Here is a 23,589-nt window from a genome sequence, read left to right as displayed (position 1 = left end):
TTGGTTAAAGGGAAAGGAAACTCCTAATAGATTTGGCTGTCCCAAAGTCTCCTTCCTTTCCTGTGACAGAAGAAAGAGTTCAATAATGGATGCTACTATGTTAACATTCATCTTATACATTTATTTATTTATTTATTTTAATGCAAGATTTGGGTATGTTAAAACACAGGGGGTTAGAAGCCATATTATTTGTTCTTACAATTTTGCAGGGAAGGTCTCTTCTTCCAAGGTCTGTCTACCAAGAGAGACACGACTAACAGCCACCAAATATTCTCCCCTACAGCGTCCCCCATATCCACACTTATATCTGGTGGTCCTCCTCAGCGCTGATACTCCTTTGGACACGCTTCTACCTCACACCCATCTTTTCACCTTGACAAATTATTTTCTCACAGGATGACGTATGAATGAATCAGCACATCTCACCCAGATCTGCTGTGCCAGCCACTGAAAGTGCTGAGCTTCCTTTCTCCCAGGCTGATCTCCTTTACCCACTGCAGGAGACCAGCAAATTGCAATTACTGTTTCTTTGCTGCTTTGATGGAGACCGAAGTCTATGATTCTTTATTGTTAGCCTTTAAATAACTGTAGCAATCAGTGGATGTTCTGTTAGGAAGTTTTTCTGTTGTTGTTTGAAGACTGCCAGTAAATCATGGAAGCCTCCTGGCATAAGGAATTTTAAAGAGGGGACAATAATCCCAATGGAGAAATATCGGAAGGTTCGAAGCCCTGCTGGTGCTCTTATAAAAAGAGAAAGTGCAAGGAGATCTTTAAACTGGTTTGTAAGTCATCTGTCTTTCAGTGACCTCTGTTGTCGGGCAGCTCTGTGGTTACACAGTATCTGGACACGTAACTACCAGTCATTAACCTCTTGATAAATGGTAGATGCCTCCCTGTAATATGTGAACCCGTAAAAGCAAGACTGTAGCATTGATAAAGAATCTTCTAAAAGTAAGAATTCTTTGGGAAATATTAATCTTTAGAGGCCTGGATTTTGGTGATGAACGGGAACTTTTTACGCTGTTTATCTAGCAGACACATTCATTTGTTTCCCCAGCGTCATTACTTGCTGTGCCATTTTCAACACGCCGTCCTACCTCGATCTATCCGCAGCCCCAGATTGTTATCTGCAAGTCTCATTACACACCAGAAGGACAATACCCCCAGGAAACTGAGACCAACTTAATACAGGACTATATCATTCCGACTCTTACGCATTCCTACACTCCTAATTTTAAACCTACATCTCACTTTAATGTGTAAATTATCTACTGCTTTAGAGCCACACTGCTAGATAATGTGCTCTATTATTATTTTTTAATGCAGATCTAAGAGGACATAATGCAAAGGATCGTTTCATGAATGAAGCCCAAAAGGTTTTTTTTTTTTTTTCTTTTTTTTCCTCTTCCCAGCTATCAGATTTTTTTTTCCCCTTTGTTACATGTTAAGTTCCTTTTTGACATATTATGGTAGAAATAAACCAAAAAGGACAAAAGAAATTCCACATTAGATAGATGGAAAGAACAAAGAAAAAAAAAAAAAAAAAAAGATAAATGAGTATACTTAGTAAACTAACCAAACAGCCATCTGAAATGGCTGATTAATAACTGTCCTTATCCAGCCTACGCTGCAGATACTTTCCAACAAGTACAGTAAGCACAAGACATGTTTATTGAATATTGAAAAATATAAAATGGATATAAAACATGATTAGTAGGAAGGACAACTGTTAGAGTTGGTTTCAGATAAACTAAATTTGCAGGATTTATGAGTTCCCTTCAAGGGACTAATGGATGTTTAGACGACTAGAGAGAGGAAAAAAATTGGTTTTTGGTATTTCTTTAGCAGTTTCAAGCTTATCACTTGGAGTATATAATTCTTCTTAGCCAGTTCCGCTAAATGAAGAATATGTCATCTCATTCAGTTACAGAACTCAAAGGTTAAACAACTAAACCACACAGCTTCTAAAATGCATCACACTCTTCTGGCAGATGGAATAATTAAAGAGAAATCAAGTGTGGTATCAACAACAAATAGATGGTAGGGAGTGAAGTGAGGGGATAAATTAAAAATACACAGTATCTGCAAATGGAAGTAGGATGCTGAAGAGTTCAAATAACCTGCTCCCAGAGCAGGCTAGAAGAGGTCATATTTTACAGAAAGTTGAGGTCTAGATGGTCTTCCACAATTTTAAACCGTGCTTAATATTCTGAAGCCATGGGTCATAGTAGCTTGCACCATTTTATGTTTCTATTAACTCTCATTTATAAGCAAGTAGCATCTGATCACACTCAAAGCCCAGTAAGGGCTTTTTAAGACTGTCAGCAACCTTAATCCAAGGTGACTATTTCACTGTCACACCTACAGAGGTAACCCACTTCAGCTTCAAAGCACTGAGCCACAAGTGCTCTGTATCTATAGCTCTCTCAAACACTATCTGGATGGTTTGAACATGAAATTAGGCCCTCTTGAGGGAGAGATTCCTGTAAATACACGTTATCTATTCTGCTCTATGTACCTGTTAACCTCAGAAGACACGCAGCCTGGAGATTACAGTGTATATTTGTTATTAAGATCAGGCCAGCCATTAATAAAGGCCAATTTGGTGGATATGTTAAAGTTACAACAAATACTATCAATGAGGGCAATTCAAAGAGAAAACTGCCTGTATCAAAAAGCTATCTCCAGAGGTGTTATGAATTCATTTTATTTCCTATTCTTCTCTGACCCAGCTGACATTATTATTGAATATACATGTACTTGTTTGTCTTTTCATCCATAGCTAATGCAAAACACCGCTTTAGGGAAAGAGTGGGATTAAGTAGGATTTTTGATTTAATTATTAGAGCAATGCCATTTACTCTATCAGTTGAAGTTGTGTCAGCATATTTATTATAATCTACAATTTTCAGAGGTTTGTAATTTGGAATGTGAAATTACTGCAAAGCAGAAACATTGTGACAAAGCAACACATTTATCTGTGGTGTAAGTAGGGGCAATCTCATTGACTGACTACAATACCCACTTCCTCCAGGGATGAACCAGCTCTCAGAGCAGATTGTTCTTACAATTTAACTAGACAAACGTCTGAATGAGGGCTTTATTAGGATGTCTTCCGTAAAAGTCTTACCAGATATTGTAACAATGACATGTTTTTTTAGCAGACTTCAACTTGCAATGGACATCAAAATAAGATGAGATGAACTGAAATCAAAATGAGCTGTTCTTAGATCTGTTCATGATGATTTTGGCATAGCAAGCTAAATTTTTATCTTCTCTCTTTGACTCTACACATATTGTCCAAAAGTATAATTCAAAAAAAATATGCTGGATAACAGCTTAAAAGTTTATTAATCCGAAACCCCTCTGTGGCTGTTCTATTAACAGACAATATTAAAAGGTTATGCAAGCCCCACCATGGCTTCTGTTTCTCAGCAGGCAAGACTTCGTTTTACACCTTTTTTCTTGTTCATTTTCGACACGAATGAGTCATGGAGTCCCTCTGGCCACTCCACACAGTTCTTACAACAAGAGTTACTCGGTTACAATATAAGCCTAGGCACCCTTTTTGAACTGCTCAAAGAAGTCATGAATACTGAGAGACCAAAGCTGCAGAGCAAGATGACCTAGGATTTAATGGGACATTTGGGGTCACCAAAATGGGCTTTCCCACCATCTGTCCAGGGAGCAGCAAAAGCAGCAGAACCCCAAACTCAGCTCTGGGGTCTGGGCTGTAATTTACTGGGGTGCCACCAAGTTCAGCTGCACACACAGTGAAACTGATGTGACAGGCACTTGTAGCCAACCCTGCTGCAGAGTTCAGCAGGTGCTTTGTGCACACCACATTTGCTGGTTTGGGATCCTGTGAATAAGCAAGTCAAGATTTGACTGGGAGATGTGAAATATTCTCCTGCCTGAAAAAGCACTATCACAGTATACTCTCATCTGAGGTACTTTTATAGAGCATTATAACCTCTTAAAGGAGTACTTTCACAGCTCAATATCCTTTCATTTGTTTCAGGTATAACTTATTTAAATGCTTTTTTCAAGTGAATAAGGTCCGTACTGCCAGCAAGTTTCTGAGAACACTATGCATTTATTCCTGCTCTGCTTGTGTAGGGCTATGCTGGGAGAACACTGTGTTTATAAGATGCTGTAAGTTTCATGAGACAGCTTCATCAAGGAAGAAGAGGTGCTTGAAATGCAGCCTAAATATAGGATCCAGGTTCTGCATTTCTAATTTTCTCTCAGATCAGTTCACCTCTGCACTGGAGCTCTATTCATGTGTAAAAAAGCCTTGTGGGAATGGAAAGGATGTAGGAAAGGGAAGAGGGGGTTGCAAGCAGACAGTGAAGGGAACACTGGGCAATTCCCTAATCCTGAGCTGCCCAGAAAATTAACTTGCTCATATCAAACCACATTTCTACAAAATGCATATCGCATCTGGATCATATCACAACAAACACAAGTGTTGCTTCTACAAGAAGGAGGACAGGCAATGGTGTCAGACAAACAGCCAGGCTATTCTTTTCTTGCTGGGTTTGTCTCTGGGAAAATGGGAATACATTTTTAAGATTCTTGCTTTTCCAAATACTCAGCTTTTATTTTGTAAATCTGTAATAGTGTCCTTGAAACCATGGTTTACCATGGTTTACCTAATAGGTAAACCATGCTTCTGTCCCATTAGTGGAGGATGTACCACTTAACTTTGTCTGACAAGAAAAGGCAAGGATGAAACAAAGCCTAATGACACAAGAGACACAACAAAGCCCTGATCAGGAGAAGCAGTGGTAGGTGCAGGAAGCATACAAATAACATTGGGAACTCTCCAAGGAAAGAAGTTCCCTCTTGCTTCAGCCTTCCGCTGATACAAATGGACACTAAAATGCAGGTTTGTATGACTCAGATTGGAGATGCATGTGCTACAACTAATTATACTGTTCAATATTAAAAAGAGAGTGTAGACTGTGATTGCAAATTTCACTTGTCATACTTAATAAGACTTAAATCCAGAAAAGGCGGGAATCACAAAGACACATCTTGGAGGTGAAAAAGTAGTGCTTTACCAACTTGAGCTACAAAGCCCTTGTTAAACTTGTTTGCTGCAATACTTACGCGGAGGAAACACTGTCCGTGTGAACAGTGACTGGCACTGACGTGCAACCTTTTCTACCCCTGAACTTTCATGGAAATAAGGCCATCAGTTCCAAACAAGCTATGCCAGTTTACCCTCTGGACATATACTGAACTTGTTTTTCATTTTCCTAGTGCGTTTCTCTGTAGTATATAGGACTTCTCTGAGAGTGGTAACTCAAAAGGTATCATGCAAATGACAAACTGTATAATGGAATTCAGATGTATTTCAAGAATGTGTTGCACACACTGGAGCACAATTTTATCATTCATCAAGGGGGAGGAAGGGGAACTACATGTGTGAAAACATCTAACAATAGATTTCCCCCGAGAAGTTCATAATACAGTGGACAAAGAACCTGGAGAAATGAAAATAAATGGTAGAGTAATACCAAAGGAAAAAGGAAGATCTTTTGTTTTAAAATATTCCATCTATAAATCTTGAAACCTGATACTCATTCTTTTGCTGAAATGTGCAAGTCATCTTTAAAATATTTCCTCTGAGATAGTATAAGAGTTACGGTAAAAGAAAATCTCAGAAGATTAAATGGAATTTACAAGCACCATTTACCTTAGTATTCAGGGCCACTTGTCCAGTCATTTTATATATACTTAAATGTAGTTTATTAATTTTTCCTTCTCCTTATCCAGCATTCTCCTTCATTACATTCTGGTCAATGACAAGCTCAGTGTGGTGAGCTCTTACTCACAGGTGGAACTTCTACTCATCTGGGTAGCTTCAGTGACCTAATTAGAACCAATTTGCTTGAAGAATAGATCAGATCCTCAGCCTCTGGCCTGAAATTGCCTCCCTTAAGAAAGAACTGAAGTCATCTTTCGTGTCTCAACCGCCAAAAAGCCTATGAGCGATAGAGGTACCTGGTCTCTTCCCTCCCACAGGAGAAGGCACACATTAGCCTCATAACACGGTCAGCCTCCCTCTGGTCCAGCTGATGGAGAAAGATGTCTCGCTAAGAAACACTCCATTTTGTGTTGTCACACTCAGTCTGCCTTAGTGTTTCTGGCACCATATCAGTAATTAGTGTAATTACAGCTGGTGAGAGAAAAGTAACCCCTGTGGTTATCTATTAGGTACCTCACAATCAGAGAGTGCACTTCATTACTCACCTCTCCATATCATCTCTTAATTTCAAAAGGATTAAGCAAAATGAATTCTTTCAGCAGAAGAATTTCTTTATCTAGCCATCCATTAATCTCCATGCATAAAAAGCTCTTAAAGGCAACTAAAATATTAAGTTGCTACTAAGTGCATTGCAACAACTGCTCTGTTGACAGGCATTTTGCTTTTCATTAAAGCCAAGACAAGAACTTTGGGAGGAGGGAGAAACCTGTTGCCAAATTTGATCTGTACGTTAGCATAGATGGAGATCTGTATGTTTAGCATGAATAATGTTGTAGCATACCCAGTACTGTCCTGACTCACACCCTTACTGAGGTCCATTCTATTGGAAGTTTTCTCTGGGAACAGGACTGGGGCAGAATAGTTGAATAGCATGATCAGTAGTTTAAAAAGTCAAGAAAAGCAGTATCTTGTTGTTTCAGGCTGGTGAGTTTGATATTCTTGTCTTTACGCCTTCTGTCTAGAAAGGTGCAATCTCTATTGCGTTGTGTCTCCCTCACTGTGCAATGACTCCTCAGTATCACACGCTACCATTTGGCAAGGCCTCAGAAGGATGAATCATGAAGAAAAAAGGGGAAAAAAAGAAAGGAGAAAGGAGAGACGTGAACAAAGAAAAGCATAGCTCCAGGAACAATACAGGGGAGGACTAATCATGGTTTCTAAAAACTCCGGTGTAAAACGTGTACTCTTTTTGAAGTTTTTGAAGAATAAAATGAGGACCCGCCACCTCTTCTAGTGTGCCACATTCTGCTAGCATGCACAAAGCTTCTCCTATTTTCCTTCTGAACAAGCACAACAACTGATACAATTTCAGGTTCTGCTATTTACCAAGAAGAATATATAGTCCAAGAGCTATTTCTGTGATATGTACTCATTTCCAGTACATTCCACATGAAAAACACCTGCTTACTGCAACCATATTTGATTAAATCTGTCTCCTACCCAGAGCACCAGTATTTCCTCTGGTAAACAAGCCTTCAGCTGGCATATTTACACACAAAGGCTTTGGGAACTTAGCACACAGTTAAGCCATGATTGATAATTCCATAGCAACTTGCAAAGGTGACTTTAAAAAATCATACCAGAAAATATATTAAAAAGTTGTTCACCAGGGAACAAATAACATAAGAGTGGCTCGTCTATCCAATGCTCTACAGTGCATATGGAAGGACATTAATTCACTGATTATATTCTTTTATCTTTTATTTTATTCTATTTTTAATCTGGTAGCAAAGTGAGTCCTTCAAGGAGCTGTTTGATGAGCTGTCAGTACCAACATGTCATTCACAAATCTTTCTGCATGCACTGTTTTCCACTTACATTGACTAATCTCGTATCTGAAGAGTAGAGTCCTTTTGTTTCTGCAGTTTGGAAATGAGTTGTGTCTGGAAATCTTAAGCTTCAATAACCTGGTCTGGAATGGAAGCAGCTATTGTGTTCATTAAAGCCTCTATATTGATGCATTTTTTTTGCATCTCTGAGCGCTACTTAAACACACAAAATCCTTTCTGCTGCTTGAACTATTTGCCTCTAATTCCAAAATGCTGTCTGCAGAGTTCAGTGTCATGGAGAGAGACTGCAATTTGGTGTCAGTGATAAGAATGACAGAGAGCCCTCAAGGCACTTTACAGGGGGAGTATGGACTGAGATGAACTCTGTCCCTCTCCAGCACGGGTACTAGGACTGTGTGGAACTGGAGAGCAGGGTGATGAGGAAGGGAAACTCCCCCAGTGCCTGCTATAGGGCACAGCTCACACACAGCTCTAGTCTGTTCCAACCTGTGAGCTCCAGTGGCAGCAAGAGCCCATCCACAGCAGCTGTACGTGATGTTGGGGCCAGTATCTGCCCATCCTGCATCCCATTTGCAGTAGCTGCTGAGGTCAACGGGTGTCCTACACCTCCAATACACAGCACAACATGCACAAGGGGACCTCTGCTTCTTTCTCACTGCTGTGGCACAGGTCTGCAGTAGGACCCTGGGAGGATGGGGTGGCTTTGCAGTCTTCCTCCACGAGTTGTCTTCATCCACCCTTCAGGTATAAGGGTGGATCTGAAATCCAAAAGAGATGCAAAGAAAACTCTGAGTGAGCAATTCAAAGCAGCTGCCTGGACCTTGGGTGCTGAGTACAAGGTGTCAAGTAAATAAACAAAACAGGACAATTTATCCCCAGCCCACAAACCATTTCCCTACTTTAAACCTTTTTAGGCCCAACAACCTCTTGACTAAAATTAACATGAGAGCTACTTCCCTCCAGTCCCCTTTCTTTAATAAGCTCTTTGAACAGTGTTCATAGCCAATATGTTTATACCCTGAAACCAAACACGGCTCTGCAAAAGGGCACCGCTTAGTTAATGCTTCTCAGTGCAGACACATCACCTCCTGTGTTTTTTGCTTTTTTTTTTCTCAGTTTTCCTAACTTACATATGCATAGAAGGGAAAAACTATTTTCTGTCAACTATTAGGCCCAACAGTTTTCCAGTTCTAACACGGATGCCATTAGGTTCATGCCTTGGTTAAGTAGACAGGGACAAAATGAACTAAGCGTGAACAGAGAAAGAGAATCCATTAAAAACAGTAGTAAAAAAGTGGAAAAGCGAGAAGGCAGAGATGAAAGACTCAGAGAAGAAAATGCTAAAGACTAACTAAATAAAAAAAATCTTACTGTGCTTTTGTAGGATATACATTTGTGTCAGCTTTGCTTTGAAGGATGAATGGAAGGGATAGGAAAGGAGTAGATACATGGTCTCTTCTTCTGAATACAAAGCAGATTTTCCCCTATTAGAAACACCATTTTTAATTGACCGTTGCCATTACTGACCATTGGAACACTGAAATTATAGTGCTTCCTAATTTGAAGAAGCTTGCAAACTCCTAAAAGGAACTCAAGAAAGCCTCTAAAGCTCAGACACTGCTCATCTACTCATCCCTTCACAGAAAGGATAAAGAATATTTGGCAAGGAGCAAGCTGAAGGCAAAACCTGCCAACTTCTTTCACAACACTGGTCTCTAAAAAAGCAGTAGTGTGAACAATGTGCTTCTATTTTAAATAGTTCAGTGTGAGTGGACCCTAACTAATCAGATGAGTGGAAGAATGCCAACAAAGACTCTGACCCCAGGGATTCAAAAACCTCTCAACCTGAGATCCCTGTCAATTTGTCCTCATGAATGCATTGTTGTGGGTGAGTGTCCTGTAACTCAATAAAGGGGTCTGGCTGCTTCATTTCAGTGCAAATGAACAACAACTTCATAAAACTGGAGAGCATTTCTTTGGTTGTTCAAGAGGAAGACTCAAGGTGTTTTATAAAGACTTGTAAAGGGAGGACTTCTAGTGGCAGAAACTGAAAAGGCCATGCAAGGCAGCCACGCCATGGCTTCTGGTGATGTGTTAGGTTATGGAGAATGGGAGTTTTGGTTTGGAAACAGTGTTTGTTCATACGGAGAAAAGAGGAACTTGTCACACCACAGATTTTTGTAGAATGCTTTAGGCTGAGCACTTGACTTAAAGAGAGATTTTCAGGGGTGTGCATTACCAAAGCAGGATTCTAAGAGGGCATGAAGTCCTGTGTGCTGGCATGCTGATGGTGCAGGGTGAATGAGGAGCAGGGGTCAGGCATGGAGAAGATGAGCAAGTGCCCAGGGCTTATTATGAGTGCATGAGAGAACTGCCTGGGGTTTTCATTGCTGCAAACTCATTACAGCTTTATAAATATACTGCTGGACTCTGCCTGGTACACAAGGGTGTTCAGGGCTCATCAATCAGCAAAAAATCCCCATAGAAAGCAAAGATAAGATGATCTTGAGGAAGATGAGTTTTATTTTTACTGCATTAAATTTCTGATCAGTTTCGAAAGCCAGTTCTACTGTAGCTGCAAAATCCCACATCCCAAAGTCACAACACCTACCCCACAGATCTAATACAAACTTTGCAAAGAGAAATGAATCTTCAGTAAGACAGTTTGCATTTATCCTTAAATGAACATCCTGTGGATCAATCTAAAAATGTATAAATGAAGTGAACCTAGCATGTACTAAAAGTAATACAGAGGGGATAAATGAAAAAAATACGTAAATGATTTCTGAATCGGGATGATTTATAAGGCACTGAATATGCATGATAGAAATCAAGTACCAGGCACAGTTCTGAAAACACTGACTCATGCAAGTAATCCTTGCTCCTGCAAGCATTATTTTTCAGGCTCAGATCCAAACACAATGCCTGACACTGTTTGCTCTGATAATCACTCTAAGATAAACAGATATGAATAACTGCAAATACTTCCAAGCATTTCCTTTCACTTATAAAGTAAAAAGAAAAATTAGTGGATAAAATGAAAATGTATGTTTCCACTTCCAGGTTTCATACATCATTAATTCTGTAAAAATATATCAGTCTTCATGCTGATACTTTCTCTTTGCTTGGCAAGCTTGAAGAATGCAATATGCTTGATAACCTGATTGAAAATTTGATCCTATTGTTTAACAAAATGAGGATTGTTTCATAAGGGGCTCCACCATGTCTGTGCACATTTTCCCCTAAGTAACAGTGTAAGACTTGTATTTCCCCAGACAGTTGAACATTTATGTTGATGTACTTGGCTGCAGACCCAATCTTGCACTGGCTATAATACAGGAGAATTTTCCCCAGCATTTTGAATTATGGCACTGAAATAATTTAACAGTGCCTTCTGTGCATGTTAAACAAGTTTCCTGATATAGTTAGCTCTTACTGAAAGTTTGTTTACTCTATAAATTATACCACATGCTTAAGCCACACTTTGGTCTGAAATCTACAGAGGTTATTATTTTTTTTTTTTCTTCAGTATCATTGCAAATAGTGTAACTCTGGAAAACCAAGCATTTCCCCACATTCACACACACGCCACATACAAATATTCTCTGTTCTTCATGTTCCCCAGGAAGCCCAGGTTACTTTTGAACTATCTGCTAATTTGTGCTTGAGGAACCTTCTCCAGTGTTAGAAGAATGAAGCTGGGAGGAACCAAGAAAAGAATATTCAGTTATTGGTTTAAAAGGGTACAGTAAAATATCCACAGCCACTGTTTATACCTAATTACTCATATCAAACCCTGCTAATTACTGTCATGGTATTGATTCTAGTGAGAACGTGACACACATTGTCATTTCCAAGAGCAGGAGAAAGATGACCTCCTTCTAGCAAGGAGATTTAACATCTCTCTCCCAACGTCATCACTTTATCACGAAGTTTTTAAAGAATACACTTTTGTTGATTGTCTGACAGGTAGGTAAATATTGTTTTCCTATTCCCAAATTAATTTAGTTATTAGATGAAATGCATGACACCATAAAAAAACCTTGAAAATCATAACATGGTCCTCAGTGATAAAAACATTATAGAAAAGAAAAATCCCAAATATTGATTTTTTTCTTTTTTCCCCCTCTTCTTTGTACATTTACACCAGGCCTGGCACCCTGTTTCTTTGGCCATGAATAGACTATCTTGATGTTGTTATAAGACAAATAAACAAAAGTATTAGTACATAAAATTGATAAACAGATACTAAATCTTTTCCTCTGGGACAAAACCTAGAAGTGATGCAGACTAAATTTTATTGATAAACTCTAATAATATCACAACATTACAGAGACAAATAATACTATAACATATCGAAATTGTCAGACTGGATCAGGCCCATGGTACATCTAAGTCTACATCTTGTCATGGGAGATGGTTCAATGCGACAATTTGTTGGCACACAATTTGTCCTAATATAACTGAAGTAAATGTTGGCTCCTCATGCCTGTGGAGCACATATGTCTCCCAAATTCTTTATTCCAATCTTTTTTTCAGAATCTCTTTGAACCCTGGCTCTGCTGTTGGCAGCAACCTGAGTCCTAATTGTGTGCTGTGTAAGAACATATTTGTTTTCCTTGGCTTTCTGAATGTCATGAAAATGCTTATATTGTAAGAAAAGGAATGGGAATTTCATAGGATCTAAGTGGGTGTAGGTGCTTGAGTCCTATCAAATTTCACTAGGATTTCAAAACTTAACTTCTGATTAGGATAGTTACAAGCGATAATTCCTTTTTTTTTTTTTTTTTTTTTTTTTACTATTGATTTTTTACTTTCTCATCTTACTTTATGTGCTTGCTGTTGAAACTCTAAATCTTAGTGCCAATTATCATTTGAGTGTATACCTTTAGCTTATGCCTGACATACAAGCTGTAAGGCCATCCCCAGCTTTTGCTGAGTTTTGATCTTAGCTCAGTGGGAACAGGATGAGTCCCACGAAGAGGAAATTGCATGATACACCTTGCACTTGGTGCAAAAGCTGTTAATCTACAGATTAATCCAGTTGATACATATGGTTAGGTAGTTGGGTAACTATCAGGATGCAACGCTACCTTTCATCTCCTAAGGTAATGCAAAAGTTATATCTCAAATCCAATTTAAATTGGTGCTCCCTTGAGCTCAAAGATAATTTCTCTCTAATCCTCTTCTGGTTGTCTACAGTGTAACCTTCAAAATCTCAGATATGACACTGTAAAAAAATGATCAAGCCATAATTTTTTTAGCACAAAACCCAGCTATTTTTCCTGGTGGCACTCTGTTCCAGCTGTTATCAGATTCAAGAATTCTTCAAATGCCTCAAACTCTGCATTTATTTTACTTTTCCAGATTTTTTGCCAATGAAAATACTCTGAAAATACTTCAGCACTGCTTGAAGAGAAAATAATCTTGTCAGTTTTATTGTGTCATATCTGAGATTATGAAGGTCATGCTAACTACAAGTCTGTTCGAATTGCTATAGGGTTGGGTGAGGTGGGCTCTTTATTTTATTTTTGGTTTTCCCCTTGCTCCTACCATGAAGTAATAGGGATTTTCCCCTTTCATTCATCTTGCCTTTTGTTGTTTTTAATCGACCACCCATCAGTGCCGAATTGCCTTGTAACTGTCTGCTGAGCTTTCATTTGACAGAGATAGCTGCTATTGTTAACACGAGCCTTCACTTCAGCCCATTTAACTTTCCTCAGTTTGACAGCTTCACAATAGCCACCTTCCATCTAAAGAAAACTGTGATTTAGTAGAAAGGGAATGTGGGACAACAGCCTGATCTGTCACTCAGTCTCCAGTGAGTTCTCCTGGCATAAAGTTCCCCCACAAAGCCAGAGGATGAAATACTACACAAAAATAAGACGGCCAGGAGACATTCTCAGTTATATATTCTGGTAAAATCTAAGCAGCAATCATGCTTAAAAATACAGCCCTTTCCTGTCTGTAATACTCTGTGCTGGGCAGCAAAATAAATATTTTGATTGATTTTAAATTTCCATTTTTTACTTATATTCCATATCAATGTTTGACTTTTTTCCTTTCTTTTATTCACCTAGCAATTGTTCTCAAATTGACCTACAACAACTCCTAGTGGAAACAATACGTCACAAGTAAATTAAAGCTTTCATTGGGCCAGTCATTGGTCCTGCTCCGCATAAGTCTACATAAAAACACGCGGATGAATTAAGAGTCTGGATGTCTTCTCCTACTGACAAATAAAAACATAAAATTACAGCTGCTTTAGCACAGAACAGCTCCCAGCTCATCCCCACACTCAGCTCTCCACTCCCAGGCAGTTTGGAAATGTAGTTGTAGCTGAATCTTTTCTGTTGTGCATCTTTGCCTCATGTTGTTGTGCATTTATGCTTAAATTTGGTTTTATAATTTGGCACAAATGACAAGTCGTAGACATCCCACTATTAGATTTGCCGGCACCACTTTTTTTTCCAGCCGTAGTTAAATAACTGTATTATTTTCTTGTCCAAAATCCTGGATCCTAGTCTGATGAACACTTTCTTGTTAAAAAATGTGTCTGGAAAATGGAATTTGATTACCATAAAACAATTTATTTCAGTCCATCTATATTCCTATCCTTAGAGCTCTCATTAACTTCAAAAGAAGAGGAATGAGAAAACAGAGTTGGTGCAGCCGCACACTGCAAAAGGAGCCCTGCTAAACTGACTGCCACATTCACCTACGTTTGAAAACCATTTTCTAGTATTTAAAATAAATAAGCTACTTTGCTAGGGGTGGCTGATCACCAAGCAACACACAAATAAATGTTGGTTTTGCACATGCCATTTAAAACTTCAGGTAAGGCTTTACAACTATGAAGAAAGGTGCGTTCAGAACTGGAGACAGAAAATCGGACAACAGATAAATTCCAGGAAAAAAAGCTAGAAAACAGTTATAGAGAAGCATCTACTGCCCATTTTAAATGTGAGAGGGTACCCACGAGGCTATAACTAGGAAGAACACCAGGCCTCTCCACTGTTTCTAATTAGGGAGGACATCCTTCATTTTATAGCTCCTGTGGTCTAATTTGTAGAGAGCCATATCCCCTAAAGCTTTCTGTAAACCAAATTAAAACTCATTCCATCAAGGAGTTTTAGCAATATATGGTCTCTGAACACAATGCATACTCATGGTCACAGAGCACTTCAGGCAGTCCGCTGGGGGCATATTCTCTTTTTTTTGGGGAGAGGTGAAGGAGGAGTTATTCTTTTTCCTTTCTATTAGGAAACAACATATTTCTTTTTAGGAAAATATATATACATATATATATATATTTTTTTTTCTTAAGACCAGTGAATCTGGTTCTTTTTAAACAGTCAGTCATTCATATGAAGGCACAGTACATACAGTCTCTTAACTGATTTTCCTGGTATTCTGTTACTTTTAATTGGAACATTTTTTCCCTTCTTTTTTTTATTTAAGACACCTCAAAGCTTCAGACTGCTCAATGAACACTGCTAGCAATTTTTTTCTCTAAATGAAAAAATAGTTAGGGCTTTTGGGGAGACTTAAAACTCCATAAATGCTTTTGAAGTTTGCAGTTCTTTCTTAATCCAGAAAACGTTCATATTGTGCAGCAGTTACACAAGCATCTGGTCCTCTACTCTACTGTTTTTTAACGCAGGTCTGAACAAGCAGAGTAAATTCAATCTGTATGCCCATTCAATCCTTGGCCTCTATGCTGCCTCTATCAACAGGAGTGCCAATTAAAATTATAGCTTCTGGATTTGGACACATGTCCATTAGACCTGGACTGAGACCTTCAATTCATTTCACACAGGGCACTGAATAGCTCTGGGAGTATAATGACTTTTGTTCACTACAATCCTGCTTTGAATTTGAACTGGTAACCTGCAGGTGAAAGGGTCCATCCTTCTATTGTTCGCGCAGCCTGTGCCAGCGAGGCACAGTTATAAGAAGAATTTGGTGTCACTTGGGCTCTGAACTTTTTGCACACACAAAGGCATCATTTCTTGAAAAAAACTTCCCTTTCCATTTCTGTTGGATGTGATGTAAACCTGCAGGTAAATGCCCGTGTAGCTAGAATCAATCAGTGGTGCAAACACTAAGCGAGATGCTTATTTCCTGTCACATGCAAAAGGACCGGCCTGAGCTAAATTTCTTCCAGAGGGAAGATTTCAAGAAAGTGTTTATCACAGCTGGTATAATTACAGAATTACATGTGAAAAACAAGGGCTGAGAGATCTAATGACTAAGTGAAGAACTGCAGGATAATATCAAACAAAACGTCTACAGTCCAAATCTTCCACCAGGTAGAGGTCAGACATTCCCACCTGGAGGAATCGCACAGCACACTTTGAATACAGGCATGTGAGAGTTTTGCCCGTATTATGTGAGGCAATTTTGTTATAAATTCCCAACTCATTTTGGCAATGGGTGGCCGAAGTGTTTCCCACTGATTCACAACAACAGTTTCACATTAAAAGTGCCCAGTAAGAAATTAGATAGGCTGCCCCAAAAACGCTGAGGGCCATTAGCCTGGAGAAGCTGATGAAAGGGGGATGCCCCATGGCACCCAGCACTGCCTGGGTGAGTTCCCAGAGCCCCCAGGAGGGCGCTGCTCACTGCTCTGCCCATTATACATCCTCCCTCCTCTCCACTCTGTGTTCTTGTCGCTTTCATTAAGGCTTTATCCACTCATTTCAAACGAAACAAATATATTCATTGTTGTTTAGAGGCCCATCTACATTTCCTGTGAGGTATTTTCATCATCAGTGCTCTAATAAAGTTATTTCAAAGTAAACTGGTGAGAGAGAGAGAGAGTTATTGTGTAACACTATGTCATGCATCTTCTCAAACCAGTTAAATCTCAGCAAGAAGTTAAAAGAAAAAAAAAAAGGTCTATTTAAAACCAGATTAAGCACTAGCTGCTAAAGCATAATAAATGGCTCTATTTTAACTGACTGAACTGTGCACACTTAGAATACAAGGGCATATTTCATTTGGGTTTATGCAATTGTTCAGTCTACTTTCCTACCATTTCACCCATCATCAGATGAGAGAACTTGTCAGGCAAAATTATAGTTAATGATGTTTAATGGTGGCTAAGCCCGATAGACTTGTTTATTTCTTTTCTTCTTTTTTGTTGCTTTACTCTCACTGAAATAATGAAAATATTACATGAACAACTTCTATATTATTTGCAGGAAAAGCTTCCATTACCAATGCTAGGTAACATAAAGCTTTATCTGATTTATACAGCAATCTATATAAATCTACTTTTATGTTTTATTTGATTCCAGCCATTAGGCTGTGCTAGGAAGTAATTCTAAAATATATATCATAGTGGCAATTCACTGTACTATACCAAATTAATCTACATAAATCTATACCTGCATGCAGGGAACCAGCATAGTAACATCACCAGCATGGAGGAGGAATGGATGCCAGTAATTCTACTTGTAGGCTTTATAGGAAATTCACGCTTTTTCTAAACCACTGAGCACAATACAAATGTCCTCCATTGAAAACTTCCTCTAAATTAACTGTATCATCATTAGCATAGCTTTTACATTTTAAATTTCAGAATACGACACTGAATATTAGGAGAGGTATTTCTTCTTTATGACTGATCTAAAGTCAGAGAGCTGGAGCATGAATGGGATGTTTGGAACAGAATATCCTTTTAAAAACCTGCATTCCTTGCTGATTTAGAGTTCCTTGCGTAGCTGAAGCCAGTGTGCTTTGTACAGCTGAATGAGGCCAGCTGGCGAAGTAGGAGAATATCAGTATTCTGACTGCTTTTCTTTTGTTTGAGTATTACCTCAGTGGCCATACACTAAATGATGTGAACTTGATGGGTTTGACTATGACCTCAGCTAAACTGAACAATATGAAGCTGGCACATCTGTAATCTCAGGCTTACTATTTTTCAATTTATTTTTCACCTGATTTGTATTAAGATGTGGTTCAAATTTTAAAATAAAAACAAAAAGGGTCCTTCTGCATTCCAAATCAATCAGCAAATGCTGGCATGCCAGAAGGCAGGCTTCATCTGCCTCTTCACACCACATTTGGTGGATCCCTGACTTATGAGAGCTTGATTTCTAAATGTTTATGCAGAAAGAAATGCTTTACACATCCGCTCCTTCTCAGATAGCCTACAGGGATTTCTGGCAATACTTATATTTTTCTTCCCCTGCCTTCCAGGTTTTCTCCCTGTGGATGCATAAAGACATAGTGACAGCAGGAGTAGGCTCAACTCGCAGTGAGCAGCATCCGTACATATTATTGCTATTGACTCCATGAGATAAGCTGGACATCTGTCTTTACTTTTAGCAAGTTCCACAAGGATAAACACGACCATGAACGCAGGCTGCCCACGGACAGTTTACTGGTGCTCTTTTATAGCCCCATCCCATCGCTGGGCTTCTGTCACTTTTGTCTGAGCTATATTTCAATGTTGGGTCACAAGAGTTCAAAGCGCAGTCAATTAATCAAATGGTTTCTATGAACATAAATGCAGTTCAATAACTGTTTCCTATTCAACATAACCAAGGAAATGAAAGGAGGAGGTTAACGTGGAGATAGCTAGGTTATGTGAGGAGCTTTGAGCAGCAACCCTTGATTAGCCATCAGCAGACCGGGCATGTTATCGGTGGAGTTATTTTATGTGAGACTAAAGAACAAACCTGGGACATTTATGGCCTGATCCAGCTCTCAATAAAGCCAAGTCAAGTTCTGCCTTTGACTTACGCCTACCAGCTCAAAAAGAGCAGGAAAAAAAAAAAAAAAAAAAAAAAAAGGACAAAAATTCTCTCTTACAATGCACTGTGTTTATACTATGGAGGATATAAAATACAAGTCCATAAGGCGAAATAACTGCTCCCAAGAGAAGGAGAAATGAATATGGGAGCTAATATGCTGAAGGGATGGGGAGAAGGGTTTTACAACAGTGCAACTGGCTTTTTATCTGCTGTATCTGTGGTACATGGTGGGGTTTGTGATGCTGCTGATTCCAGCTGGTGAAAGTGGAAAAGGCCCAAATTCCTCGATCTCTGCTGCCCAAACATGACCTATCAAATGGGGTGGGAAGCAGCGCGTTCTCTCTGCCATCCACCCTTTTAGGAGGGCTTTTCTGTATTTAGCCTTTCATAAAAGTGCTGGGATTCTGCTTCATATCATCCAAGTCTGGTAATAAAGGGCCGAAACAAGCCCTCAGACCAACATGAGAATTCTTTTTTTTTTTCTTTTTTTTTTTTTCTTTTTTTTTTTGATGGGATTAAAAAGAAAATAAATGTGTTTCTAACCACCAAAGACAGCAAGCTTTGGAGGGCTTAAATGGGAAAAGCTAGTTTAGATTGAGCCATTTTGGGGTATTGCCACACATGTCAAATAACACTTCACTTGACAAATGGTCCCTAAGAAATCTAGGGGGCTATTCAAGGAGTAAGGTGGTGTTTGGTATGAGTAAGGCGATTAGAATCTGGCCCTTGTTTTATTTTCAGAGAGATCTCAAAAATGTATTCGTTTTAATTTTCCCTTCCTTCTAGGATTGCTGGTGTTCACTTGGCCTGGCTTTTGAGGCAGAGGGATGTGAAAAACAGCACCAGTAGAAAAAAAAAAAAAAAAAAAGAAAAAGAAAAAAAAGAGTATTAACCTTCTAATATATGACTAACATAGTTTTTTCTCCCATAAAATATGTGGCATAAACAAATTCCATAATGATGCTATGTGTTATAAAAATTTTATTGGCACTTGTTTGGGATTACCCGCATAACTCACTTGTGAGTTCACTACTCATGGGTAATGCACTCATCTCAAATGCATGCTAAAAAACAGCTTATGTAAAAAGTCCTGTTAGAGTTTACCAGAGATTAAGCTAACAGTTTTTTTACAGAAGCCTCTTACAGTATGGTGGCTCACAGACATTACAAAAAAAAAATCTATAGCCTATAATAGGCAATGTTTTCATTAGGTTTATCCCAAGCATCCTATATAAAATTCCCTAAGTTCTGAACCAATGACATATATATCTATTCTGTACTTTTACATTTCTTCCCTCCTCTCTAACCACGACTTTGTGTCGTCTCGTACACATACCACTGCACTCAGAGAGAACAAGGTCCTGTGTCCCTTGTGTTAGGTCAGTACAAAGACAAAGTAAGAGTCCTTGCTGTAGCAACTACACCATCTAAATGGAAAGGATAGAGGATAGGAAAAAAACACTGGTATTTACAGACTGAAAACCAAGACATAGTTTCCAAAAGGTCATACAGGTAGTCCCTGTTAGAGCTAGAATTAAAATCAAATTCTTCTGAGCACCAATTCAGCATCTTAATAACAACTTTCTCTCTCTCCCCTGTCCCCTCCTGTGTTTTTCTTCATCTACTGCACTCCATGCTCATCGTTGTACCATTTAAATACCTCTTATTAGTAGTGCAAGCACCATGGTTAGTACCTGTCTTTATTTAAAGCATCAAACACAAACTGCCCACATGGACAAGCAAATCTGTGAGGAGTACAAGTGGAGTACAAGTAAGATTACCAGGTCATGCACTCAGTGGGTCAGCGAGAGTTATGTTTTGCACAAATAGCAACCAACCTCATAAACTCACTCCAAGTTCTTTAGCCCCACAGAAACTTGTCACAGAAACAGCAACAGGGCTGATGCTGAAGGGGCAGAGTTGAGTTGTTTTTATTTAGTTTTCTTTCCTCCTTTCCCTTGCTTTATTCTCTACACATCTTCGGATTCACAGTGATACATGTGAGAATGCATTGCACAGGCAACAGCCATACCCAGCACCCAGAGAAACTTCTTTGGGTACTTCTGTGTCTCCTACTACAGACTCTGCTTGGACCTAATTAGGTAAAAATTGTGTAATTAACCAAAGATTTCTTGAAGCTGAGGACATTTTAAGCCAATGATGCAACCCAAAGTCATAACTTGTTGCAGGATCCTATTCAGCTGTGGGATTTAAACAGAAACCAACGGGAAGATGTGTTTTTCCCTACTCTTTTTCTAGGAAATACACATATTGTTTTGACTGAAATAGTCATCCAAAAGATAATTCCAAGCTAATACCCTGAACAGAAAACTTCCACTTTAACTTAAACCTTGTGAACTGAGGTGGACGTTATTACAGGGTCTTTTGTTAGGATATATTGTGAAAACAGCACAACAAGCAGTGCTATTAACAGGGCAGACACGTGACGATATAACAAACTAAAAAGAAATATGTATTTGGAAGGAATAAGAAGGACAGTTTTTCAAATTAAGCTGATTTTGTGTGAATTAGCAGTTGTTTGAAATTGTTCAGAGGTTTGGTGTGTGACAGGAAGCACCAAACAACCCGACAGTGGGCAGCATGCACACAAACCCAGCAAATGCTCCAAACGATCTGATTCTGCACTACATAAACAGATGTAGACAAACAGACCTAAACATGTCAGAGGCCCATGGATGGAGAGAAAAATATCAATGAAGCAAAAAATGTTTCTACACATTTTACATTGGCATCTATCCAGGAAGAAAAACCTTTTGATTGAATCTATTTCTATGAAAAGTTTTATTTTTGCTCCGTTCTACTCAGATTTTCTTCAGCAAAATTTCCTTCCAACCACTATAAACATGTCTAATTACAAATCTTTGTTCGTATTTTCCCACTTTCAGTTTTTCTATTGAGAGGGAAAAAAAGGAAAAGGAGGCATGAAGACTCCAAAAGCACTAATCTTTTTTCTTAAAGCAAATATTTGCTTTCAATTTTCATTCTGTGTAAATTTATGACAAAATATAAAATTTTAGGTAATGTTTTACAGACAATACTTCTTCTATCAAGTCACATACGAAATAACTCTAAAACTTTGTATGAATAAAATATTTTTTCTTAGGCTGACCCTTAATAGAAACTCCTAGTTTGCAATCATAGCAACAAAGTGAGATTAAGAAAATGCTTTAGTGAATCTCTTGGCATAGTGAATATTAATGCAATATGGTTATCTCCAAGGAAGGTGGAAACATTACATAAGGAAGAACAGATTGTCCTTCTCATTTTCAGAATGATTTCCCATCTAAAGATAGACATGTCACTTGATTTTCAAGCATTTGAGAGCAAGTAAATTTCTCTAAAATCCAAAGAATATACCTGCTATTAACAACCTTAGTGGTATCTAATAAGAAAAGCACTTACGCACAAACTGTACTTAATTTATACAATAAGTAGCTATAAGTGATCCACAGAATCCTGTGGAGGAATTAAATATTCATTTTTCCTTTGCTGATTCAAGTACGGTTTTTACTCAGCTGTTGTGCAAGCTTGACAGTAGGGGAAAATGAGTCAAGTCAGCCATCCAGCAAGGAGCTCTATTTCATGGCAGGTGCTGGGAAGAAAGACACAGGTCTGCTCAGGGGGAGTCAGATAGGTAGAAAGTTTACTGACTTTCAGAACATTCTCAGTCATCAATACAGGAATAAACAAGCCATCTGTTTTCATTGAACCCATTGGCAAAGCTATCAAATTGCTGAAAAAAACTAATTTTTTTTTTTAGCATAGGCAAGTACATTGCTGAGAGGGGTTAGAGCAGGAGGAAAAAAGTGCCTGAATCAACAGAATAGATCAGATGTGCTGGATAAATGCTAAGCGGAAAGATATAGGAAGGACAAACACACATATTCTGCTTAGAATATATTAAAAAAGAAATGTCAGAGGACCAGGCATCCTGGGAAAGGGAATGGAAAAAAGGAAGGTAATAAAGCAATAATCTCAGACGCAGCTCTGGAATTACCCAAAGTCTGCAGTGTTCTGTAGGGATTTTTAAGAGCACATTTAGAAAATTTGTTAGGAATTAGGAGAGCAGGGTCAATAAAGTTAAACTCTGTCAATAATCACTTTGTAATATGTACAAGGATCTTCCACCACAGTGCCTGAGGGCTACCTCTGAACTTAGAACTGAACTTTTCAAATTTAAAAAGACCCATTTATTGCAGCAAGTCATTTGAGAAAATCTTACTATGGAAAAAAGCCTAAAAATAGAGCTGTTTTTTTAACACTCAGGACTGACCCCCCTGGAGAGCATCTACGAACCAAACTTAGCCAAGAGGAATATTTAATGAGAAGTTTTGAAGTCATTAGCCTGGCCATAACAGCACCCCACGTGACTGCACAGGGATTTGGGAGACTGGAGCAGGCCACACATGGAGCGACCAGGTTATCAAAACACAGGGCCCAACTCTGCTCTCAGTGTGTGCAGGCCTAACACTTGGTCTTCACGCCTCTGAAGAACTAAGACCATGCCTGCACTGTGTCATGGTGTGTTGTAAAGTGATTTTTAGCTCATGATGATCCAACTGGTGCCAGCTCAAGAGGCATCAGAGCGCTTAGCGCTGCTTCACCAGTCCTTCAGCACTGGGGAGCATTACAGCGTTGTGGCAACCCCACAGGCCTTCTGCCGTGCCCTGTGTAGACCTACCAGCTCCGCAGCACTGGCCTGGGGAACTCTAATGCAGGGTGACACCACCGCTGTCCTCACAGCTCTCACCCTCATGGGGACTTTTGCACATCATCCCAGCCTCAGAGGCTCCGGCACAGGCATTAGGAACGTCCTGGCATACAGCCTTCAGGAGAAGGGCTCCAAAAATTCATTGCGAGCTTATGTTTTACTTGAGTATTTACATAAAGCATGTGTTCAAAGTTAAAAGCCCTCTACTCGCTCTTCTATAATTCAAAACATTGTGTAGTAAGGGATGCTATTAATACAGCATTGTTGCAGATACAGAATGCCAGAGATAACAGCCACTTGAAGTGTTTAGCTCCTAGTGAAAATAGCTAGGGTGGATGGTGGGAGTTGTGTGCTACACATCAAAGATCGAAATAACAAGTAATTTTTTTTTGAAGAGAACTACCTAAATTGTGGATGGTTTTAAGAGGGCTATCTAAGCCCTACAACCAGATCTTGCTCTTTTTTTTTTTTTTTTTTTTTTTTTTTTTTTTCTCAGATGACTTCCCAGCAGTCTTGTTTGTTGTT

At 38.9% G+C, this 23,589-nt stretch overlaps 1 protein-coding gene across 6 annotated transcripts in view; it reads right to left on the bottom strand.

The window, feature by feature from the left end:
* Window positions 1–23,589, bottom strand: part of AFF2 (AF4/FMR2 family member 2) — a 366,303-nt gene that overhangs the window by 94,444 nt on the left and 248,270 nt on the right. The window lies entirely within an intron of this gene.

Source organism: Oxyura jamaicensis, chromosome 4 (assembly GCF_011077185.1).
Source record: "Oxyura jamaicensis isolate SHBP4307 breed ruddy duck chromosome 4, BPBGC_Ojam_1.0, whole genome shotgun sequence".
NCBI lineage: Eukaryota > Metazoa > Chordata > Aves > Anseriformes > Anatidae > Oxyura > Oxyura jamaicensis.
The sequence above is the reverse complement of the archived record's forward strand: the minus strand, read 5'-3'. Positions and strand labels throughout refer to the sequence as shown.